Source organism: Tachyglossus aculeatus, chromosome X1 (assembly GCF_015852505.1).
Source record: "Tachyglossus aculeatus isolate mTacAcu1 chromosome X1, mTacAcu1.pri, whole genome shotgun sequence".
NCBI lineage: Eukaryota > Metazoa > Chordata > Mammalia > Monotremata > Tachyglossidae > Tachyglossus > Tachyglossus aculeatus.
This window is the reverse complement of record NC_052101.1, coordinates 51,395,773-51,421,927: the sequence shown is the minus strand read 5'-3', so window position 1 is coordinate 51,421,927 and position 26,155 is coordinate 51,395,773. Positions and strand designations below refer to the sequence as shown.

The 26,155-nt window shown below is 46.3% G+C and overlaps 1 protein-coding gene across 2 annotated transcripts in view; it reads right to left on the bottom strand.

Annotated features, from left to right (window-relative positions):
• SMAD5 (SMAD family member 5) overlaps positions 1–26,155 on the bottom strand; it is a 104,473-nt gene that overhangs the window by 21,420 nt on the left and 56,898 nt on the right. The window lies entirely within an intron of this gene.

Sequence of the window (26,155 nt, the reverse complement as noted above, 5' to 3'; positions counted from 1 at the left end):
AGGTTAGCGGCAGAGGAGCGGAGTGTGCGGGCTGGGCTGTAGGAGAGAGGGAGGTGAGGTAGGAGGGGGCTACGTGATAGAGAGCTTCGAAGCCGACAGTGATGAGTTTTTGCTTCATGAGAAGGTTGAACACAGTCCTTGTCCCACAATCAAAATCTAGGAAGAAGGGAGAGCAGCCATTTTATCCCCATTTTACAAATCAGACAAACTGAGGTCCGAGAAGTTAAGTGACTTGACCAGGGTCACACAAATCTCCTGACTTCATCTTCATGCTCTTTCCACTAGCCCTTACTGCCTAAGAGGAAAGGAATATACCAACCCTGAAGCTTTTTCTACCCATCATTCAATCAATTAATAGCTTAAAAGAAAAGGCACATAAGTTAAAAACATTGCATGCATCTGAAAAGCTTATAGGTGAATAAAAAATATAATCCTAACTGCTCGATGCACATCAGTAAAAATATAAATATCTTCACAATTCTGTAATAATACTCTATGTTGTCCTTTTTTGCCTTAGTAGATGGATAATGAAGTACTCCAATGCCAGCTAGGCCTCCAAATTTCACAAGCAATTTAAAAAATTCACTGAGTTGGCTCAAATAAAATAATTTTTGTTGTTTCCAAACTCTTCAGTTTTTTATGGACAGGAAAACATTTGATTTACCAACACAAAATTCTCCCTTTTTTTGTGTCCAAATCAGTAAATGATGGATCATCTTAAATTTAGAAAAAGATCCACATGTTACATAAAGCAGATAAGAAACAGATTGTATAAAAACAAGCTGGTTACAAAGACAGAATGAAAAAGAGGAGTCGGTTATTATTCCAAAACTTTGGTTTAAAACATGGCTTGTGCATGAATGATCTCAGTTGACTACCTAGGACATCTAAATCCCTAAAGACTACCCTCTGCTCTTGTGGGAGTAGGCGTCCTTTCCAACTGACAATCATTAGACAGTTTTCAGTCAAGCTTCACATCCGTAAAGGCATATAATGTGACAACTCTTCTTGGATTAATTTTCAGGCTTGGAGATAAGGCAGATTTATGTAGTGCATTTCCTTCTCAGAGCTTATGGCACTGTACAAATAGCTCCTAGATAATAAACAGTTTAAAATGTCAACACAATGAAAAAGAGGAGGGTGACCAGGGATAATAGAAAGAGGATGGGAGGGTAAACCGGGAAGGGACAGAGTGGAGGAAGAGAAGGAGCAATACAGGAAATCCAGCAGGCGTCTGTTTCAGGACATGTGCTTTCAGTATGTGTTTTGGACCGAGTGCTATTACAGAATTAGGGGCTGTTCTTCTGACAAAATGCGTCTGTTTACACAGAACTTGCAGTTTCAGAAGTAACAGTCTTCCCTCCTACTTAGAATGTGAGACAGAGACTGTATCCACCCTGCTTAACCTGTATCTTCCCCAGTGCTTAGAACAGTACTCGACATGGTGAGCACTTAAACACCATAAAAAACAAAATAAAAAAACCAGCTGCATGCATAGATGGGACCCAGTTGCCACCTGAGTTTCCCTTATCACAGGGCTGGTCCTGAATGTAATCCCCGAATAGAACAGATAGTAAGGGCAATTGCAGACAACAGACAACCCAGCAGAAGTCTTCTGCTGTGCCAAAACATTCAAGCCCCCATGGGGGTGCCCAAAGTGCTGAGGGAGGTGGAGATGGTGGTGGTTGCTGTCTGAGATGCCTCTCTCTGCAGTTTCTTCCAGGACCAATTGTGCCTAGCTTTCTTCCCCATCCTCCCTTCCCGGCTCCTCCCTCCATCGCCCTTCTCTGACACACCAGCCAAACCCTGTGGAAAGGGGGAAGAATGTTGCGGTCCCCGGGTCCGCAGCAAGAAGAAATGCTTTCAGCTCTCTACGGGCTGTGGGGGGGCAGCGAGGGATGACAAGGAGCAGATCCCATTCTCACCCCCTCCACCCCCTTCTCTATGGGTGATGCTGGGAGACTGCAGGAGGTCAAACATGCAGTATTTGTCATTTTCAGAGCACTTTATATCAGCAGAGTTTCTCAAATCCATCATCTAAATAGCCATTTAATATCCTTAAGATGATTATGCTGGGTACAGTTTCATGACTTATAACAGGAACGAATAACTCCACAGCAATCAATTTTTGTGACCTGGAAATACAATTGGACACTGTAATTATCTTTTAGGGGAAATGCATTTTCAGTTCCTTTATGAAAACTGTAAAATCAATATAAGACTTAGAGCAGGTTAAATGGTCAGGTTATTTTCCCTTTGTTGTAAGCCCCTGAAAATGTCATTTTACAGAAAGTTAGTATTTCTGAAGGATAAAGCTTTATTTCTAGATCATAAGATGAGTAAGGCTGAATTTGCACCTTTCTCAGAGAATACTTATTTTCGTGATTCCATTTTATCCCTCAGATTGAAGACATAAAAGTGTTCCCTTAAATCTGTCTTTCAGAACCCTGTTTAAATTTTAACTTTGCGTACTGGATGTGACAATGCCCAAGGGCAGACAAAAGGCAGAGTCATGGATGATTCATGAACTACTTAACTAGCCCCTATGGTATTGAGAATCGACTGCATTAAAGTAGTGGAAAGGAATTTAGCAGTCAAATTGGCTTCAAAGAGATACAGTATCAGCACGGGAAAATGTACAGATCTTGAGTTAAGTGTGATGAGACCTTAATACCACAGCTTCTCTTCTTATTAGGAAACTCACTGCAGAACTCTAAAAGGGGCATTCAACCTTAAAAAATTACTACATAGAACAGAAGGATACAACTTTGCAGATGAAGTGTGTGTTTGTGGAAGCCTGTTTTGATCACTCAGGCCTGTGTACTTGAAGCCCTGGCCACTATTTAACTGGAATGTACAGCAGGAAGAGGACCTGGGTTGTAATCCCAGCTCTACCGCTTGTCTGCTGTGTGACCTTGCGCATGCCACGACTTCTCTGAGCCTCAGTTACCTCATTTGTAAAATGGGGATTAAGACTGTGAGCCCCATGTGGGATAAGGACTGTGTCCAACCTGATTATCTTCTCTCTACCCTAGTGCTTGGCACATAGTGAGCACTTAATGATTACCATTAATTTTTTTTTAAAGGGAGGGAGAGAAAGACAGAGAGAGAGAGAGAGAGAGAGAGACACACACACACAGAGACAGAGAGAGAGAGAGACAGAGAGACAGACAGCCTACTCCGTGCTGGGAGGGCAGACTCTGGGAAAGGGATCCTGGCAAACGGGAAGGACCTCCTGGGAAGAAACTGATTTTAGCCAATGGGACCACTGGAGTTTGGACAATTTAGACCCTCTTTTCAAACAAAAGCTGAAGACTGCAGGCTTTTTTCCTGACCTTACTCTCCTCTTCCCCCACTGAATCTTCCTCTCTGCCTCCCCACAATTAAAGAGAGTTGTGCTCACATGGTCTGGGCACTCAGCACTGGACAAAAGCAGGTTGGGCTTCTGCTTACAGCCAACTGCAGCCCCATCTCCTTGCTTGTCCTAGGCCCCTCGCCACTAAAGCCAAGTGAAGGAACAGTCCTTCACTGCCTCCCCTCCCTGTCACTGAGGGCCCTTGCTCCACTCAGGCCCTGTGTGTGCTGGGCCACTGGGGATCACAGCTGCTGCTGCATGCTCTGCCCATCCCCCCAAGGAATCCCCCCATGGTACAGCAAGCCACGCTACTTCCCCAGGAACCGGCACTCTGAGCCACAGAGGAAATTCCATCCCGTCCTGCCCTCCACTATCCTAGTGGGAAAAAGGAAACACCTTATTATTATTATTATTATTAATAGTATTTATAGAGCACTTACTGTGTGCAAAGCATGGTACTAAACCTTAGGAGACTACAATATAACATCAAACACATTCCCTGTCCACAAAGAGTTCACAGTCTAGAGGGGGAGACAGACATTAATCTAAATAGATATATAAATAAATAAATTACAGATATGTACATATGTGCCATGGCGAAGGGAGAGAGGATGAAATGAAGGAGCAAGTGTGAACGGCGCAGAAGGGAGTGGGAGGAGTGGAGGGCTCAGTCGGGGAAAGCTTCCTGGAGGAGAAGTGCCTTCAATTTCATTCATTCATTCAATCGCATTTATTGAGCGCTTACTGTGTGCAGAGCACCATACTAAGCACTTGGGAAGTAGAAGTTGGCAACATATAGAGACTGTCCCTACTCAACAACGGGCTCACAGTCTAGAAGGGGGAGACAGACAACAAAACAAAATATATGGACAGGTGTCAAGTCATCAGAATAGAGATAAAACTAGATGCACATCATTAACAAAATAAATAGAATAGTAAATATGTACAAGTAAAATAGAGTAATAAATCTGTACAAACATATATACAGGTGCTGTGGGGAGGGGAAGGAGGTAGGGCAGGGGGGATGGGGAGGAGGAGAGGAAAAAGGGGACTCAGTCTGGGAAGGCCTCCTGGAGGAGGTGAGCTCTCAGTAGGGCTTTGAAGGGAGGAAGAGAGCTAGCTTGGCGGATGTGCAGAGGGAAGGCGTTCCAGGCCGGGGGTCGACGGTGGGACACATGAGAACGAGGTACAGTGAGGAGGTTAGCGGCAGAGGAGTGGAAGGTGTGGGCTGGGCTGTAGAAGGAGAGAAGGAAGGTGAGGTAGGAGGGGGCGAGGTGATGGAGGGCCTTGAAGCCAAGAGTGAGGAGTTTTTGCATGATCTCCCCCTCATCCCCCTCTCCATCCCCCCATCTTACCTCCTTCCCTTCCCCACAGCACCTGTATATATGGTTGTACGTATTTATTACTCTATTTATTTATTTATTTATTTATTTATCTTACTTGTACATTTCTATCCTATTTATTTTATTTTGTTGGTATGTTTGGTTCTGTTCTCTGTCTCCCCCTTTTAGACTGTGAGCCCACTGTTGGGTAGGGACTGTCTCTATGTGTTGCCAATTTGTACTTCCCAAGCGCTTAGTACAGTGCTCTGCACATAGTAAGCGCTCAATAAATACGATTGATTGATTGATTGATTGATTGATGCGTAGGTTGACTGGCAGCCACTGGAGATTTTTGAGGAGGGGAGTAACATGCCCAGCGCGTTTCTGCACAAAAATGATCCGGGCAGCAGCGTGAAGTATAGACTGAAGTGGGGAGAGACAGGAGGATGGGAGATCAGAGAGGAGGCTGATGCAGTTCAGTAAGGCTTTGAAGTGGGGGAGAGCAATTATCTGTCTGATATGAAGAGGGAGGACCTTCCAGGCCAGAGGTAGGATGTGGGCGGGAGGTCGGCGGCGAGACAGAGAAGATCGAGGTACAGTGAGAAGGTCAGCACCAGAGGAGCAAAGTGTGTAGGAGAGCACCTGCCATCAATCAATGGTATTTACTGAATATTTACTGTGGGCAGAACACTGAGCTATGCACCTAGAACTGTATCTTCTGTACCTGCAGCATGAAGCTTCAAAATATCTTGGGAACGTTGGTTGCTGTGGTTACAGGCATCGATCAGTGGTATTCACTGAGCACTTGTGTGCAGAGCACTGTACTAAGCCCTTTTTTATGGTATGTGTTAAGCGCTTACTATCTGTCAAACTCTGCTCTAAGCACTGAGGCAGGTTCAAGCTAATTATGTCTTTGGAGCTCATGGGAGAGTACAGCACAGAAGAGTTAGTAGACACGTTCCCACCCCACGAACTAACAGTCTAGAGGGGGAGACAGATATTAATATATGTAAATTAAGGATATGTTCTTAAGTGCTGGAGGGCTGAGGGAGGGGTGAATAAAGAGTGCAAATCCAAGTGCAAGGGCAATGCAGAAGGGAGTGGGAGAAGAGGAAATTAAGGCTTAATCAGAAAAGGCCTCTTGGAGATGTGCTTTAGGTAAGGTTTTGAAGGTGGGGAGCATGATTGTCTGACGGAAATGAAGAGGGACGGCATTCTAGGCCAGAGGCAGGATGTGGGCGAGAAGTTGGAGAGATAGATGAGACTGAAATACAGTGAATAGGTTGGCAATAGAGGAGTCAAGTGTGCGGGTTAAGTTGGAGTAGGAAAGCAGCATGGCCTAGTGGATAAAGCACGGTCCTGGGACTCAGAAGGACCTGGGTTCTAATCTGGACTCTGCCACTTGTCTGCTGTGTGACCTTGGGCAAGTCACGTAACTTCTCTGTACCTCAGTTCCCTCATCTGTAAGATGGGGATTAAAGACTGTGAGCCCCATGTGGTTCAGGGATTGTGTCCAACCTGATTAGCTTGCATCTACCCCAGAGCTCAGAACAGTGCCTGGCACATAGTAAGCACTTAACAAACATCATTATTAGTATTATCATTAAAGCCAATGGTAAGGACTAAGGATATGTCTTTAGACTCAGCAAAGAAGAGCCTGAAATTCTGCCATGTAGCCACAGCATCCTACTGATTTTTATTTTCATTTTGTGTATCTGTCCTTGTATTTTATCCAGTTTTAGGATTTTATTGCTTCAACACTTCTAATGTCTGTCTCCAGTCCCTTCTCCCAACTGAGACTGTGAGCTCACCTGCACAGTTATTCCAAGTGGTTGATTGCAGTGCCCTGCACATAGTGCTTAATATTATTACTACTATTACTATTAGTAGTTTCAATTAGCCCTGGGGTCCCTCCCCATAAAGAAAGGATTAATTACTCGCTTCCTTCTCACTAAATCTAACGGACTCTACTTTGTCCTAATCTACCTTGACCTTACAGCTGCCTTCAACAAGGTAGAAAATGTCCCTCGGGAAACACTATCTCTGTTTTTTTGAATGCAGTTCTCTGCGAGTTCTCTTCTTACCTCTCTGGTCGGTGCCTTCCTTCTTTTCCCTTGCCCTTAATGAGCTCCCTTGAGGGGTGTCTCTCAAGGTCCTGATCCCACCTCTTCTCACTTGAACTCTCTCTTTCTGGCAGCTACAACTCAGCAGATGACTCCCAAATATCCAGCGCTTAGAACAGTGCCCAGCGCTTAGAACAGTGCTTTGCACATAGTAAGTGCTTAATAAATACCATCGTTATTATTATTATCACCCCTCCATCTCTGCAATGTCGTGTTTCCTCCTGCCTGCACTAGATCTCCACATGGATATCCTGCAGTCACCTCAAGCTTAATACACCCCAAACCGAACTCATTTTCTCTCCAACTGCAGTTGACAACATCACCATTCCCCTGGGATCTAAGGCCTGAATCCTTGGCATTATCTTTCTCCCTTCTAGACTGTGAGCCTGTTGTTGGGTAGAGACCATCTCTATATGTTGCCAACTTGTACTTCCCAAGCGCTTAGTACAGTGCTCTGCACACAGTAAGCACTCAATAAATACGATTGAATGAATGAATCTTTGACGCCTCCCTCTCTTTCAATCCCTTATTCAATCTTCCACGAAATCTTGTCAGTTTTTCCTCCACGTTTTCAGGATCTGCCTATTCCCTTCCGTCGTGCCTCCTCACTGATATCCTCATCTCCTTTACTCTGCTATTAAGATCATTTTCTAAAATGCCATTCTGCACACCACTCCCCTAATACTTTACACGGCTGCACATTCCTCTCTGCATCAGGCAGAAACTCTTGGCCACTGGCTTTAAGACACTCAATCGGCTCTCTTCCTAGTACTTATCCACTCACTTTCCTCTCATTGCAGTCCAGTTAGCAACCTTCATTCCTCTCCAATGAACATGCTCACTGGGCCTTCTGTGCATCTCTTGCTCAGTCTCTCCCACCTGCGTAGAACTCCGGCACTCTTCATAGCTGGCCTTGTGAAGCAGCATGGCTCAGTGGAAAGAGCACGGGCTTGGGAGTCGGAGGACAAGGGTTCTAATCCCAGCTCCGCCACTTGTCTGCTGTGTGACCTTGGGCAAGCCACTTAACTTCTCTGTGCCCCAGTTACCTCATCTGGAAAATGGGGATTAAGACAGTGAGCCCCATGTGGGACAACCAGATTACCTTGTATCTACCCTAGCACTTAGAACAGTGCTTGGCACATAGGGAGCGCTTAACAAATACCATAATTATTATTATTGTGGAAAGAGCCTGAGGCTGAGAGACAGAAGACCTTGGCTGTAATCCCAGCTGCACCTCTTGACTGTGGTGATCTTGGGTGAGTAGCAACTCTTCTATGACTCGGTTTCCTCATCTGTAAGAATGGGGATTAAAATACCCGTTCTCCTTCCCCATTAGATTGAGCGGCCTGCATGTTATAGGGACTGTGATCATCGAGCAACTAACCCAGGGCTTAGCACAGCACTTGGTAAATAAGTACTGAACAGAGACCATGCATTCATTCAACTGTTTTTCTTGAGCACTTACTGTGTGCAGCGTGCTATACTAAGTGCTTGGGTGAGTATGATACAACAATAAACAGACACATTCCCTGCCCACAATGAGCTTACAGTCTAGAGTAATTATAATTATTCTTATTACTGACAGTACTAAACTCTTCCTTTCTTCTCCTAAAGTCAAATCTCCTCCAGGAGGCTTTCCCTGATTAATTTCTAATCTTCCACCCTGCCTCATAACTGCCACTTCATCCCTCCCAAGCCAACCAATCATTCCGGTAACTCTCAAACCCTCCTGCAGCACTTTTGTACACTGCTCACATAACCTGGCATTCTCAACATTACTTCCTGTACATTTTACTCTGTTCCTCCTTCCTCCTATCTATATTTTATTTTAGTTTCTGCTTCCTCTACTAGACTATAAGATCCTTGAGGACAAGAAGAAGGTCTAGCTATTCTACTGTACTCTCCCAAACACTTAATAATGACCTGTACACAGCAGGCACTCAGTAAATCTGATTGATCATCATCATCCATTAACAGCATTTATTGAGCACTGTTTGCAGAGCTTCCAAGGAGCTTGAAGTCTAGAGGGATTGACTGGATGGTTGTGGTCGGAAACTCGATTAGATCTACTTTGGTAGACATTAAGGGCTACAAATCAGATTAGCGCCAATTTTGCAAATATTTTCCAGGTCTTATTCTATTTTTCTCCCATTCTGTGCCTCCTAAATCTGCAAAAAATACATAAAGGCCGGTATCCTGATGCTTATGGATGGATGGGCGGGAGGGGGGTGGGGGTGTCTTTTTTACCCTGGCTTTCTTTTCTGAAAAGCTCTGCTACAGTTGTCTTGCCCCTTTAGCTAGTTCACCCTCACCCATCCTGCCCAGAGTGATCACTCAGGGGATTTCCTGCCCTCTGCCCATTATGTGACACTGTCTCACAGTTAGGCAACCTCTCCCCCCTCCAGATAGCAACTCCAACTGGGACTTTTCTTTGTTTTCCAGAGAATCTTTGCTCCTTCTCCCCAGGCTGCAGTGCTCCCTCTGCCAGGAGGGAGAAGGTGTCAAAGCTTGGCCACCTTAGGATGGGGTACAGGGTCAGGTGAGGCCCTAAAAGAAAGCACTCACCTGAGTTTTAATCCTAGCTCTGCCACCTGCCTGCAGTATCTTCTCTATGGCTCAGTTTCCCCAGCTATAAAATGGGGATTACATATCCGTTCTCCTTCCTTCTTAGGCTGAGCCCGGTGAGGGACAGGGATTATGTCCAACCTGATTTATCTTTTAATCTATTCCAGTGCTTAGTACAATTTAGATTGGGATCCCCCTGAGGGACAGGGACCATGTCTAATTCCCACTTGTGCATGCTCTCTCAGCCTTTAGTACAGTACTCTGTACACAGTAAGTACTTAATACTATAATTACTACTACAATGCTTAGCACACGCTTAACAAATACCACCATTATTATTGTCATTAATATTATTTTTTCAGATTGCTCCAATCTGGACCAGGAGGAATGCATTAGCAGCAGTCCTGGGTTTTTGTCCTTTTGGCTTTATCCCTTTCGCGGCTGTAAAAGGGCAATTGAGCTATGGCATCCTGATGGCCTGAACTGTGTGGCTGCTATTTAAAACACGCATGCAATTCTTGCCCATTAAATTGTATATAAAATAATTTTGCAAGTCTCCATTAAATCCCTTCCTCTGCTTTGGATGAACCTGTGTTTATGTGGGAGGGAAAAATATGTTATTTATTAGAGGTGTGCTCTGAGCTTCCGGGATCAGCTATGTAACTGTGAAACAATTGGGCTTGGGGACCATAGGACCACCACATTAACTAACACGTTCACCCTCTTCCTTGGGTGCCCTTCTCCACGGCAGCGCGACTCCAGGCATGGAGCAGGGAGCCTGGTGACGCATACACTGGCCGCTTCAGCACACATCATTTTACCTTCCTCCCTCAGCGAGTGCCACAGAGCCCCCAGAAACAGCCGCCGGAAGAGGAAAAAGGGGGGCGTGCCTCTATCGGGCTCAAGAGGGCCGCCGGCACCAAGAACAGAAGCGGGAGGGCAGAATGCAGACAATGGTCAGAAACTCTCTGTCCTCCCTAGGCCACACTAAGTCTCCCTCTGGGGTCACTGTCCTCGACTGGTGATCTCGGTATTTTGGGCAACTTTGCTTTCATTCATTCATTTGTATTTACTGAGCGCTTACTGTGTGCAAAGCCCTGTACTAAGCACTTGGGAGAGTACACTATAACAATCAACAGACACATTCCCTGCCCATGACGAATTGACAGGAGTTTATGCTCTGCACCACCTCTTTCCTCTTCGCTTGCTTGAAAGCATTCATTCATTCAATCGTATTTATTGAGCGCTGTGTGCAGAGCACTGTACTAAGCGCTTGGGAAGTACAAGTTGGCGACATATAGAGACGGTCCCTACCCAACAATGGGCTCACAGTCTAGAAGGGGGAGACAGACAACAAAACAAACCATGTGGACAGGTGTCAAGTCGTCAGAATAAATATAATTAAAGCTAAATGCACATCTAACAAAATAGAATAGTAAATATGTACAAGTAAAATAAATAGTGTAATAAATCTGTACAAACATATATACGGGTACTGCGGGGAGGGGAAGGAGGTAGGGCGGGGGGGATGGGGAGGAGGAGAGGAAAAGGGGGGCTCAGTCTGCAGAAGTGAACGGTGTGAACGGGGCCCATTCCATAACATATTTACAAAATACTCCGGCTGGTTTTGATGACAGATGGGCCAAGCTGAATCCACAGTGATCATAACTACAGCAATTCCGCTCTTCCCCCAAGGAAGTCACTGGAGTGCAGCTGTCCCGGAAAAGGAATTGGGAGGAGTCCAGCAGCCTTAGACACCCATTTGCTTTCCATTTCACTTTTGAGGGGGTGCTAGTTGATGCTGACTTTTCAATTTATAAAACTTGACTTCAATCCAAATGAAAAAACAAACCCAACCAAAATCAAATTTGAAAAATTGATCTACCCATAGGGGCACACGGTGAGGAACTGTGACAAAGGAATCCCCTCGGCCAAGCAGCAGGCGGGGGCAGCAGGAGTTTCCGTCTTCGAGCGCTATTGGAGTTCGGTTGAAAAACGCCAGAGGCCATACCCAGAGGTCAAAGTTGAGGCAAGTAAGAACTGGAAAAAGAAATCTGCACTGCCGCTCTCAATTTTAAATTAGGAGAATTCAGCCTCCAGGGTTACTGTTCCAACTGTACTGAATTCCCACAACACTTACCTAGCATCGGAACATTTATTTCTTAAACGCGAGCTTTACAGACTCCGATTTGCAGAAATGTCCCACCCTTTCACAATTTGCAAACACAACCCCAACAAGACCAAGAAACAGCACACCTGTCGGCCTCACTTTTCTCCATTTCACACTTCCCTGCCAAGCTCTGGGTCTATCCTGCCTTTGACGTTAGCAGAAATTCATATTTAGAGATTAGCTATTTAAACCAGACTCTCCTGGAGGGTACAGCTTTGCAAACCCACAGCCCTAGTACAGAACTCTGGGACTGGCACAGGGGTCAATATAAGTTGGTGGCGGGGGAGAACGATGAATAACAAGTATAGAAACACCGGTAGGCGGATTCATACTGCACCGGGCATCGACTCCAGTCTTACTGAGGGGAGTAGATGGGCGAACAAGGGTGGGGGTGGTAAAAACGGGAGACTGCTGGATCCTCTGACTGGCATGGAAGCCTGGCCTGGGGCCCCTCCAACCTCCACGGACTCCCGTTCCACCTCTGCCAGATGCCACACAGTGCCATCTGACGCTTGCCTGTGATCGGATGGCACTGGGGAGAGTGGAAGCAAGAGCAGCTTGGCCTTGGCAGCTGTATCTCCTGAAAGCTTCTTGTGGGCAGGGAGCATGTCCAACAACTCTGTTGTACTATACTCTCCAAGGCACTTAGTACAGTGCTCTGCCCACAGTAAGCGCACAAGCACGACTGATTGAATACCACCGATTGACGGATAACCAAAGACTGGACGCCATTAACGATCACAGGAGGGATTGCCGATGCCTGCCCCAAACATTTAACAATTGCTTCCCACTGTTACACACTACCTTAGCCCCAGATTTTGAAGTGCACCTAGGCCAGAGGTGAGCAAAACCCAACTTGCTGGCTGTATTTCACCAGCCAAGCCATTTAATATGGCCTTCGGGCCGACAATGGGGCAGCCATACACATGGGGGCCAGTCTTCTGGTTGGCAGCTGCCCCCAGGGTTAGGTGAGTGCAGGGTTTTCGGGACAGTGAGTCCAAGGAGGAACTGGAATCGGGACAAGATGCTCTGCACAGAGTTGGCTACAATCCCGCAGCTGAAATCTTAGCTGGGTCTTTGGCGCCTGCGGTCGCCCGGCAACATACAAAATGTGGTGAGTGGGCCCTGGGCCTGATCTACTTAGGATGGTAGCTCGAAAGCAGTAGAAATGAAATGTTCTCTGCCAAAGCTCACTCAACTTCAGATTCCCTTTTAATGACTCCCCTGTGTCCACTCTGTCACGTTCCCTGGCTGGCGGCTTTCTCCAAAAATAGCAACTCACCAACCAATGTCTCCCAACCCCCTCCAAAAAACGGTCCTTCTGTCCCTATTTCTTCCTCTTTTCCACTCTGGCTAACAGAATCCTGTATGAGCTTTATCCACTCCAGCACTTAGTACAGTGCCTGGCACACAGTAAGCGCTTAATAAACATCATTATTATTATTATTATGAGCTGGGCCCGGCTTGTGGTTTGGACAAGCGTAAAGTTGAACTTGGTCAGGCATTCTTTTGGGGCCACAGTGACCACAACAGGGCCACAGCAGCACCGCTGACTTAAAGACTTTCCACTGTTCCTGAAAACCAGTCCAGTGAGTTGAAATTTTCCCATCTTTACCGAACAGAGATAACACAGACCTCACTGCCAAGCAGCCAGTTGTGTGCAGGCAGTGGTTTCACATGTGGGCAGTAAGCTGAGACTGCTGGGACTACATTTCCCAGGAACCCATGAGGCTAGCTATGCCTGACCTCACCCCTGGGGAGTTCATCCACTCCCATAGTTACTACTTCCACCGCTATGTGGATGACCCCCAAATCTACCTCCCTAGTTCCAATCTCCCTCAGGCAGCAAACTCTCATTTCCTTCTGCCTCTCAGGACAACTTACTCGACCAGCCTTCTTCTCATCTCTCCCACCACTGACCTCTTTCTCATGCTCTTACCCCTGCCTGTAACCCCCTATGCCACATATCTGACCGTCCACCGCCCTCCCCATATTAAACAAGAAGCAGTGTGGCCTAGGGGAAAGAGCATGGACCTGGGAATCAGAGGACCTGGGTTCTAATCCCAGCTCTGCCATCTGTCTGCTATGTGACCTTGGGACATGTCACATAATTCCTCTGTGCCTCAGTTGCCTCATCTGTAAAATGGGGATTAAGACTGTGAGCTCAATGTGGGACGTGGACTATGTTCAACCTGACTGTCGTGTATATACCCCAGTGCTTTGTACAGTGCCTGGCATATTTGTAAGCACTTAACAAATACCATAAAAAAAACACACACAAAAAAGCAGGGACTGATTGTTCATCTCCTCACCCTATTTTTCCCCGTTACCTCATCAACACTTTCCCGTAGGTACTCACTTCTCAGTCAGTCAGTCAACTGTATTTACTGAGCACTTACTGTGTGCAGAGCACTGTACTAAAAGCTTGGGAGAATACAACAATCAACAGACATATTCCCTGCTTCCTCTATTTAACCGTTCCCCCCACCCCTTGCCCGCCCTGGGGAAATCTCATCTCCTCCAGGAAGCATTAACTGATTAACTTCTCCTCTCTCCACCTTATTTGCCCCGGCTGCCACTTTATCACTTCTTTCAACCTGTCAAAGTTTACCAACCTTACATAAGCCATTATTTAAGCAGTAACTCATGAGCATATTCCCCCTTCTAGACTGTGAGCTCGTTGTGGGCAGGGATTGTGTCTATTGCTATATTTTTCTTTCCAAGCGCTTAGTACAGTGCTCTGCACACAGTAAGCGCTCAATAAATACGATTGAATGAATCAAAACTTCCTCCTTCCTCCTATGAGTAACTGGTTTTAGGGTCTAGCTCCCTCTCTGGACTGTAAGCGGAGCTTAGTATCCCAAGTGTTTTACATAGTGCTCTGCACCCAATCGATGCTATTTGCAGGTAACCATTTATACCCTCCGGCAGTGGGGTCCTGGTCATGTCCAGGTCAGCTCAGATCCTGATCAGCCTTCTGGACTGGGCGGCGCGGGTCACTGATCTTTTTTCCTCTGACTAGCATCACTTGCGGCCGGCCCTACACCACGAAGGACTCCTGCAGGCTTACAGATCCCCATGCTGAAAACAAAGGTTTAGGAAATCTAAGTGCTATTTAAAAAAAATACCTGAAAGTGAATTTAGTCATCTCATGGTATTACCCCACAGATAGTCTGCAGTTAAAAAATTACAATAAATTTAACACACGATGAACCTCACTGGTGATAGGCCAGAAAAAGGACATAACTGCAGAGATAAAAAAGTGGCAGGCCAACCACCTATTTGTACTCCCAAACTGCTTCACCTAAAACCTTTAAAAGCACGTTGAAGAGCTACAGAATTTGACGCTGAAACATCGGTGCTTAACGGACTGTTTCAGAAATTTTCCCTCCATTCTCCATCCCATAGTTGTTCCGAGAAAGGCAACTTTGAAAAATGAGGTTTCCCCACTTTTTCCCAACTGGCGCTCTTCGTGAGGACATGTGAACTTAATTTTAATACTTCGCTGAAACAGGTTAACCTAAAAGGAAAACAAAAATATATTCCCCAGTGATATTGCAGTGTTCAACCTACAAAGATTACATACTAATTCTAAAAATTCCAAAAGCTATGATTAAACCACGGGAATTGTTTCTTGCCAGTAGGTTCAAAAACCTGGAAAATATTTCTGGTTTAGAGGGGAGTCTGGCCTGCAGGTGAGTCTAGTGTGGTCACTTCCCGTGTTTAATTTCAACAGGCCTTGCTACTCTGCCCAGCCTTTGAGGGTTTTCTTTCTACTGCTCTTCCCCAGCTGTTACCTCAGGGTAAGCACTCCCTCCCCAGCCCTGACACTTCAAAGGCAGTAAGTAGGAAGAAGCAAAAACAAAAATCCAGCCACCCACCAGTTCCCTAGGGCCAGAGTTTTGTCTTTGAAGTCCGGGCTGTCTCTTTGGTCTTCCCTGGTCTGACTGTTCCAACCCTGCATAATTTATGGGGGACGGAAATAAGTCCCTTGACCCATCTTCCTCAAAATTGTGCTCTCTGCCCGCTCCACAGAACACGGGAGGGGCTCCTAATTTCTCCAGCGTCGGGTCATAGAACGCTTTCGGGAGCTAAGCCATCACCAGCTAAGGAAATCCTTTCTAGAATAGCATCTAGGGCTTACTGAAACCTTCCTCTGGCTCCCCATCAAATACAGTGTCCAAATTTTTTGTTATAAAAATTTGAAACCTGGCTTAAAGAAAAAGATAACTAGTATTTAGAAGAGAAAATATTGATCTTAGTCACCTTTAAATTGCAATTCCCTCAATTCCACCAGTTTACTGAAGTCCCAAGACACTCAGCAGTGCTCTGTTGAAACACTTTCCAATTACTATCGTTAGCTACCCGTTACTTCACAGCTCATGCACCAACCCTTATGCCCCAGTAGCTACACCTCATCCTTCCCGACAGAGCTCCAATAGCTGTGTAGGGGGGTTTGGTAGGAACAGATCCATGTCTGTGCATTTCTTTCTCTCTACCTTCTGTGAGATAGGCAACTTCCAGTCTGCACTTCCAGAGATGCCGTAGAGAATACCAATGTCTTCCAGACTGTGAGGACGTTGTTGGGTAGGGACCGTCTCTATATGTTGCCAACTTGTACTTCCCAAGTGCTTAGTACAGTGCTCTGCACACAGTAAGCGCTCAATAAATACGATTGAATGAATGTGGGCAGGTAAGCCTCACAAACACACATTTCCTACTCCAACCTTGCCAACTTCCAAACCCCTCCCTAGGCTACTGTCAAAACTAAGGCTAGGCTACTGTCCTGTAGTACCAAAAAAACCCCAAACCTCTCAAAAGAGCAAATGGTAGCATTTAATTCAGGGTAAACCAGTGCCAACCTTTAGAACGCTATTGATATAACACCTTTTGGAGGACTAGGAATAATTCCCATGGGGATTCTTCCAAAAAGGCACTCCGAGTGTTGTCCACACCCAGATTGTTCCTGGCCAGATTGCTTTGGGCCGCTCGGCCTGGAAACAGCTCTAATTTTTGCACTAAATCCTAACTCTTCCCATCACTCCCAGATTCAATGCCCCTGGAGGGGGGAGAGGAGTGAGATGGAATCCTACTGGAGATTTTTGGCCTGGTTCGCCACCTCAAAGAAATGGTGAAACTGCAGGGTAAGTTCATTGTAGGCAAGGAATGGGTCTGTTATTTGGTGTGTTCGACTCTCTGAAGTGCTCAGTTCAGTGTTCTTCACACAGTGAGCACTCAATAAATACGTCTGGTTGATTGCAGCACCAGCTAATGGACGAGGATCGGGGTCGGAGGACTGTGGGTACCCGTGGAGGGATTTATGGGTGATCTGGCTAGCTACTTACAAACCAACATGGCCCAGCCCCGAGATGAGTAATAAATGGGAAACTTGAAAGTAGTGGGTTTGAATTGTCCTGTCCTTCTAGACTGTAAGCTCCTTGTGGAAAGAGAATGTGACTACCAACTGTGTTGTACTGTACTCTCCCAAGTGCTTAGTGCAGTGCTCTGCACATAGCAGATGCTCAATAAATATGATTGATTGACTATCACTATTACAGCTGAACCAGGGAACTAAGGAGTGGGAAGAGGGACCAACTGGCTGATTATCTAGCCTGGGGTCACAGAATGTGGCTTTTACAAGCAGAGCGTTTCTGGCCCAGTTATCGTTCCTACAGTCCTTCACCCCTTTAGACTAATGACTTTGACCCATCTCTCGCATTCAACCCACCACCAACTACTGTGGGTTCCACCTTCATATCATCTCTACCCTGTCTCTCCAACCAGACTGCTACCACGCTGATCCAAGCACTTATTATATCCCGTCCCCCGCATCCGCCTCCTCGCTGACCTCTCTGCCTCCTGTCTCTCCCCGCTCCAGTACCCACTTCATTCTGTTGCCCGAACACTTTTCTAAAAAAAAAAAAAAAAAAAAAAAATTCGGTCCACTTCTCCCCACTCCTCAAAAACCTCCAGAGGCAACGGCTACCAGTCTATCTTCTCGTCTAACAGAAGTTCCTTACCATCAGCTTTAAGGCACTCAGTCTGCTCTCCTGCTACCTATCTGACCTCACTAATCTCCTCCTCCTCCTACTAATAATAATGATAGCATTTATTAAACACTTACTATGTGCAAAGCACTGTTCTAAGAACCCAGCCCACACACTTTGTTCCTCTTACACCAACTTACTCACCATGCCTTGATCTCATCTAGCTCTCTGCCAACCCCTTGTCCATGTCCTTCCCTCTGGTCTAGAAGTCCCCCCGCCACCACAATTGACAGACCATCACTCTCTCCAACTGCAAAGGCCTACTAAAATCTGATCTCTTCCAAGAGGACTTCCCTGAATAATCCCTCCTTTCCCCACACTATTCACCCTCCTTTCCGTTCCACATATGCCCTTGGGAACTTAAGCACTTTGATATTCACCTCATCTCTAGCCCCATAACACTCTGCCGTTTCTCCTATCTGTAATTTCTTTTAATGGCTGCCTACTCATTCATTCATTCAATCGTATTTATTGAGCACTTATTGTGTGCAGAGCATTGTACTAAGCGCTTGGGAAGTACAAGTTGGCAACATATAGAGACAGTCCCTACCCAACAATGGGCTCACAGTCTACAAGGGGGGGACAGACAAGACAAAACATGTGGACAGGTGTCAAGTCATCAGAATAAATAGAAATAAAGCTGGATGCACATCATTAACACAATAGAATAGTAAATATACTCCTCTAAAAGACAAGTGCCTGGGGGGCCGATAGCGTACCTACTAATTCTACTGCATTGTAGTCTTCCCAAGTGCTTAGAACAGTGCTCTTCACTCAGTAAGCAATCAATAAATACCAACTCCTCACTATTGGCTTCAAAGTTCTCCATCACCTAGCCCCCTCCTACCTCACCTCCCTTCTCTCCTTGTACAGCCCAGCCCGCACACTCCACTCCTCTGCCGCTAACCTCCTCACTGTGCCTCGTTCTCGCCTGTCCCACTGTCGACCCCTGACCCACGTCCTACCTCTGGCCTGGAATGCCCTCCCTCCCTCCCCACATCCACCAAACTAGCACACTTCCCCCCTTCAAAGCCCTACTGAAAGCTCACCTCCTCCAGGAGGCCTTCCCAAACTAAGCTCCCCTTTTCCTCTGCTCCTCCTCCCCTCCACATCGCCCCGACTCGCTCCCTCTGCTCTACCCCCTCCCTACCTCACAGCACTTTTGTATATATGTAGAGATTACTCTATTTTATTAATGATGTGTGTATACATATATATATATATTATATATAATTCTATTTATATTGATGCCTGTTTACTTGCTTTGATATCTGTCTCCCCCCTTCTAGACAGTGAGCCCGTTGTTGGACAGAGATTGTCTCTGTTGCTAAATTGTACTTTCCAGGCATTTAGTACAGTGCTCTGCACACAGTAAGCACTCAATAAATACGACTGACTGAATGAATGAATAATAAGTTTGTGGGAAACCTTTCTTTTCCCCTTTTAAACAATAGAATCTCCCTTAATCAGTCAGTCATATTTATAATAATAATGGCATTTATTAAGTGCTTACTATGTGCAAAGCACTGTTCTAAGCGCTGGGGAGGTTACAAGGTGAGCAGGTTGTCCTACGGGGGGGCTCACAGTCTTAATCCCCATTTTACAAATGAGGTAACTGAGGCACAGAAAAGTTAAGTGACTTGCCCAAAGTCACCCAGCTGACAATTGGCGGAGCCAGGAGTTGAACCCATGACCTCTGACTCCAAAGCCCGTGCTCTTTTCACTGAGCCACGCTGCTTCTCTTATTGAGAGCTTACTGTGAGCAGAGTACTGTAGTAAGTGCCTGGGAGAATACAAAATAGCAGACACATTCCTTGCCCACAAGCTTACAGTCTAGAGGGGGAGACAGACATTAGTATAAATAAATACATTATGAATATGTACATAAGTACTGTGGGGCTGGGAGGGGGAATGAATAAAGGGAGCAAGTCAGGGCGATGCAGAAGGGAATGGAAGAAAAGGAAAGGGGAGCTAATTCAGGGAAGGTCTCTTGGAGGGGATGTGCCTTCAATAAGGCTTTGAACGGGTGGAAAGTAATTCGGAGAGGAAGAGGGAGAGCATTCCAGGCCAGAGGCAGGATGTGGGCGAGAGGTCGGCGGCAAGATAGATGAGATCGAGGTACGGTGAGAAGGTTGGCATTAGGAGAGAAGCGTGCGAGCTGGGTTGTAGTAGGCGAGTAATGAGGTGAAGTAGAAGGGGCCAAGGTGATTGTGTGCTTTAAAGCCGATAGTAGAGAGCTTCTGTTTGATGTGGAGGAGGATGGGCAACCACTGAAGGTTCCTGAGGAGTGGGGAAACATGGTCTGAATGCTTTTGTAAGAAAATGATCTGGGCAGCAGAGTGAAGTATGGACTGGAGTGGGGAAGAGACAGGAGGCAGCAAGGTCAGCAAGGAGGCTGATAAACATGACGTGATAGGATAAGTGCTTGGATTAACATGGTAGTTTGGATGGAGAGGAGAGAGAGGATGTTAGCAATGTTGTGAAGGTTGAACTGACAGCATTTAGTGATGGACTGAATACCTGGGTTGAATGACAGAGAGGATTTAAGGATAACACCAAGGTTACGGGCTTGTGAGACAGGAAGGATGGTTGTGCCGTCTACAGTGATGGGAAAGACAGGAAAAGGACAGGATTCGGGTGGGAAAATAAGGAGTTCTGTTTTAGACAAGCTAAGTTTGTGGTGACGGCAGCGGGACATCCAAGTAGAGACGTCTTGATGGCAAGAGGAAATGCGAGATCGCAGAGAGGGAGAGCGATATCACACCAACGTGCTTTTCATTGACTTCAGTTGAGCAGTTTCTCGGGGGTTTGGAAGCCTTAGAACCAAATGATGTTTGCAAAAGTAAAGGTGGGAGGAAATGATCAAAGAACTTCATGATAGGAAGCACAGAGGAAGAGAAGTCACAGGGGCTTTTTAGAGGGTGGAGGATGGGGGCCAACGACATGCACGATGGGATATAAGGTGATAGTGATGGCACAACTTAACCGGTGCAATCAGAAATGAAACCCTCCAAAGAGTACTCGTCTACTGCCATAAGGGGTGGACTAAACAGTCACTCTCTACTAGTGTTACCAAAGGTACAATAGGGAGTGTGGTCTTCAGGTACATATACTTGTCTTGTAGATGATTTAAAATTTTCCTTCAGTCAGTCGAATTGACGGAACGGGTTTCATTAATCAAACTATTAATGAAGCAAGGTCCGTAAAGCCAAAGTGTAGCTCTTTCTTCAACCCATGAAGAGGACATAGAGTCAGTTGTATTAAAAGTTACAGAATGATTCTCAACCACCGTAAAAAAAAAAAAATGCAGAAAGCAGCTCACTGCACCTTTGTCTAATGTACGGAACCATCATCATCATCAATCGTATTTATTGAGCGCTTACTATGTGCAGAGCACTGTACTAAGCACTTGGGAAGTACAAATTGGCAACATATAGAGACAGTCCCTACCCAACAGTGGGCTCACAGTCTAAAAGGGGGAGACAGAGAACAAAACCAAACATACTAACAAAATAAAATAAATAGAATAGATATGTACAAGTAAAATAAATAGAGTAATAAATATGTACAAAAATATATACATATATACAGGTGCTGTGGGGAAGGGAAGGAGGTAGGTAGGATGGGGGGATGGAGAGGGGGACGAGGGGGAGAGGAAGGAAGGGGCTCAGTCTGGGAAGGCCTCCTGGAGGAGGTGAGCTCTCAGTAGGGCCTTGAAGGGAGGAAGAGAGCTAGCTTGGTGGATGGGCAGAGGGAGGGCATTCCAGGCCCGGGGGATGACGTGGGCCGGGGGTCGATGGCGGGACAGGCGAGAACGAGGTAAGGTGAGGAGATTGGTGGCAGAGGAGCGGAGGGTGCGGGCTGGGCTGGAGAAGGAGAGAAGGGAGGTGAGGTAGGAGGGGGCGAGGTGATGGACATCCTTGAAGCCCAGGGTGAGGAGTTTCTGCCTGATGCGCAGATTGATTGGTAGCCACTGGAGATTTTTGAGGAGGGGAGTAATATGCCCAGAGTGTTTCTGGACAAAGATAATCCGGGCAGCAGCATGAAGTATGGATTGAAGTGGAGAGAGACACGAGGATGGGAGATCAGAGAGAAGGCTGATGCAGTAGTCCAGACGGGATAGGATGAGAGCTTGAACGAGCAGGGTAGCGGTATGGATGGAGAGGAAAGGGCGGATCTTGGCAATGTTGCGGAGCTGAGACCGGCAGGTTTTGGCGACGGCTTGGATGTGAGGGGTGAATGAGAGAGCGGAGTCGAGGATGACACCAAGGTTGCGGGCTTGTGAGACGGGAAGGATGGTAGTGCCGTCAACAGAGATGGGAAAGTCAGGGAGAGGGCAAGGTTTGGGAGGGAAGACAAGCGATCATAGCCGCAAATCATCAGGCTTGAGTTCCTAATGACAACAGGAAACAGACAGGTTTCCCCAGGTGCAATTATGGCCGCAGTCATAACGCCCTTCCAGGGTCAGCCAAGGATTAAAACCCAACCGTGGGGGAAAACGGGATTTACTTGCCACTTCTTTGGGAATGCAACTCATAATCACCCTCTCAGCAAAAGGTTACATAACGATAAAAAGCAAGCTGACTCAAGCTCCATTAGGAGTAGCATTCTACCCCTGCCTCCTGCCCAAATGAACAGCTATCTTCGCCAGAGGGAAAAGAAATGTGCCTCGCATCTACCTAGCCATTTCACCTACCTCTACCATGCAGACCCCAGACAGCAAGTTACTGCAGGAGATCAGAAGCACTCCTGCCAGCTAAAATCGCATTCTATTTTTAAAACCTTTTCCATGCTCTCTCTTCATCTGTAATCTCAATTAAAAACCACTCCACTTAGAGGTGGATGTATATTACACCAGAGGAGGGCCGACTCTCTGTGACCATTTCTGTTTGGCCCATCTGTCGAGATGTATGTCCCGTTCATGGCGGGCTCATTTTGGAAGATGATATCACTGGCGGGAAGGCCTTATCCATGTGGGCAAATGTGGCTGGAAAGACTGCTGTGCAACAGACACTTCCTCCTGCATCGCGTGCCTGCAGACAGGCTTTTGCTGAGCTGATGTATTTGTCTCACACTAAGCCGCTCCGTTCTCCAGCCCGATCTTCTCCCCAGCCTTGGACAGAGGAAAGCAACCCCCTCCCGAATGTAGTGCGCCAAACCGGTTTGACTGCTGTTTTGATTGCAGTGCACTCTCTGTTCCCAATAAGCACTCAATAAATACCACTGATCGATCGATTGATCTCCCAACAGTCCACGGCTCTCTCACTTTGGTTAGAAGAGCACAAAAGAGAAAGAAAGCTTATCAATCAACCGCCATATGGTATCAGAGAAGCAGCGTGGCTTAGCGGAAAGAGCCCGGGCTTGGGAGTCAAAGGACGGGGGTTCTAATCCCAGCTCCGCCGCTAGTCTGCTGTGTGACCTTGGACAAGTCACTTAACTTCTCGGTACCTCAATTACCTCATCTGTAAAATGGGGATTAAGTCTGTGAGCCCCAAGTGGGACAACCTGATAACCTTGTATCTACCCCAGCGCTTCGAACAGTGTTCGGCACATAGTAAGCGCTTAACAAATACCATAGTTATTATTTATTGAGAATTTACTGTAGGCAGAGCATTGCACTAAGCACTTGGGAGAGTACACTACAACAGAGCTAGTAGGCACATTCTCTGCTCTCGGGGCTTTCAGTCTAGAAGCCTTTAATGGTGTCATCGATGTAGCTCTACATGTCCTCTGTAGTTCACCTTCAGATGACTGCTGCAATGGGATGCTACAGATCCACTTATTTAGCGAGGTACGGTGGAAAAGCTGCCAGCACCTAGAAATTTCCGGCAAACCGACTCACTAACTTGTGGAAGAGGATGGCATAATAATTGGCTCCTCCCAAACAATGGAAAGGAGGTAGTGGGAAGAGGATCTGGAAGAGAAGTGTAGGTGTCCAACAATGAGAAGGGTCAAGATGAGTACGGGTGTTTGGGTTTGAAGTAAAGGTGTAGGGAAGAACTGGAAGAGTAAAAGGGTATCGTATACTGGTGAGGGCTACATGGGGGATGGTTGCCAGGTGGTATAGGTGGATTTAAGATAGAGTTGAACAAAATCTCCCTAAACGACTCAGTGATTATTTGGGAGGGTACGCTGTGGTTGTAGCAAATGGGGTTATTTTCTTTTGGGCTTCCTTGAATTTCACATGCTCTCCCTGTTTCCACCTAAAAAAAAAAAAAAATGTCTTTTCTTCTTGATGTTCTCTGGAGGCAAACAACATCAACATAAATAGGAAAAAAAAGACTGTGTCCCAGGAATTCAAAATGCTTTTTAAAAAAATCCCATGTATTCTACAATTTGCACTTTCAGTTATGTCCACCTGCTCTGGGGTGTGTTTGGATGAATTTATACATGTTGGCAATACATAAGACACGAAACCTACTAGAAGTGCTGGAAAACCTAAGAATGAAGCATTCTATTGGGTACGAGGGCATTTTAACTCATTTAATGGGACTTTGAAATACTACAAAATTTGGCAGGCTATAAAAGATAAAAACGGGTTCTTACATTTCATTCATTCATGCATTCATTCAATCGTATTTATTGAGTGCTAACTGTGTGCCGAGCCCTGTACTAAGCACTTGGGAGAGTACAATACAATAATAAACAGACACATTCCCTGCCCACAAGGAGCCCACAAAGGAGGGGGAAGGGTGGAGACAAATCAATACGAATAAATTACAGATATGTACCTAAGTGCTGTGGGGCTGGGAGGGGGAAGAACAAAGGGAGCGAGTTAGGTAGTCCCAGCCCAGAGGCAGAAGGTGGGCTAGTGGTGTTATGTTGTCAACTTGTACTTCCCAAGCGCTTAGAACAGTGCTCTGCACACAGTAAGCGCTCAATAAATACGATTGAATGAATGAATGGTGGGCGGCCAGACTGGATCGAGGCCCAGTGAGAAGGTTGGCATTAGAATGTGCGGGCTGGGCTGTAGAAGGAGAGTAGGGAGGTGAGGTAGGAGGGGGTAAGGTGGTGGAGAGCTTTAAAGCCAATGGCTAGGAGTTTTTGTTGGATGTGGAGGTGGATGGGTGACCACTGGAGTTTTCTGAGGGGCGGGGTGGCATGTCACATTCTTCTTAAATAATGGAAGACTTTCCCAAATTTTCAGTGGACAACATGTTCATCTAGTCCCCTCCTGACTGCTAGTTAAGCGAAACAGGCTAATTTTCAAAGTCTTACTCCCCAAAATGACAAGACAGAACACAAGACTTCAAAACTTTTTCAAAGGAAAGATAAACAAACCGTCCTGGTCCACACCCCCAACTCCCACCCGCCCTGCGCTTAACACCACACCCCTTCGCCAGCCAGAAATGAATGCCTTTTTCAAATCTCCAGCTGGTCAGGAAACAAGGTCTCCACCATCAAGATATGGATCTGGGCCAGGATAATCCAGGCCTCCCCCAACTCCAGGCGGGCCTATCCTCCCTGGGTGTAGCATCAAAAGGGGAATCGGAACATTTGGTTGAACTCAAGGAACATGTTCAAACTGCATATTCTCCCTCTCCCTCTTTAATCCCGCGACCGATCCCTGGTTTAAGAATCAGGTTTGCCCACTAGGACCACCTCGAGTGGGATTTGCAGGGCACTAAACAACAAGGAGGGTCGAGTCCCTGCCCAACAGCGGGCTCACAGTCTAGAAGGGGGAGACAGACAACAAAACAAAACAAGTAGACAGGCATCAATATCATCAGAATAAATAGAATTACAGAAATATAAACATCATTAGCATTAACTTGTACCTATCTATCTATTCTATTTATTTTATTTTTGTTAGTATGTTTGCTTTTGTTCTCTGCCTCCCCCTTCTAGACTGTGAGCCCACTGTTGGGTAGGGAATGTCTCTATATGTTGCCAGCTTGTACTTCCCAAGCGCTTAGTACAGTGCTCTGCACACAGTAAGTGCTCAATAAAGACGATTGATTGAGAGTAGTTTGAGCCTGGGCAAACCCCAAAAAGAAAGTTGAGGTGGGGGGGAGCTAGAAAACGTCCTCATCCTAAGTCCGACTGGGGCATTTAGGGCAACTTCCTTGCTGAGAAAACGTAGCCCACTGCCAAGCTCTCCTTTTTTAACGGTTCCAGGAATATGCTGGTGAGGACCCCGATTCTCACTCTCTGAAAGGGTTTCGGGAAACCCTGAGGATAGCAAAGAACCGTGCAGACGGCGAGCCTAATGATAATAATGATGGCATTTGTGAAGCGTGTGAATAATAATAACAATAATAATAATGGCATTTATTAAGCACTTACTATGTGCAAAGCACTGTTCTAAGCACTGGGGAGGTTACAAGGTAATCAGGTTGTCCCACATAGGGCTCAAAGTCTTCATCCCCATTTCCAGATGGGGGAACTGAGGCACAGAGAAGTGAAGTGACTTGCCCAAAGTCACACAGCTGACAACTGGCAGAGCCTGGATTTGAACCCATGATCTCTGACTCCAAAGCCCGGGCTCTTTCCACTGAGCCACGCTGCTTCAGTGAAGCAGTGTTCTAAGCGCTGGGGATATACGGTGATAACGTTGTGCCACGTGGGGCTCA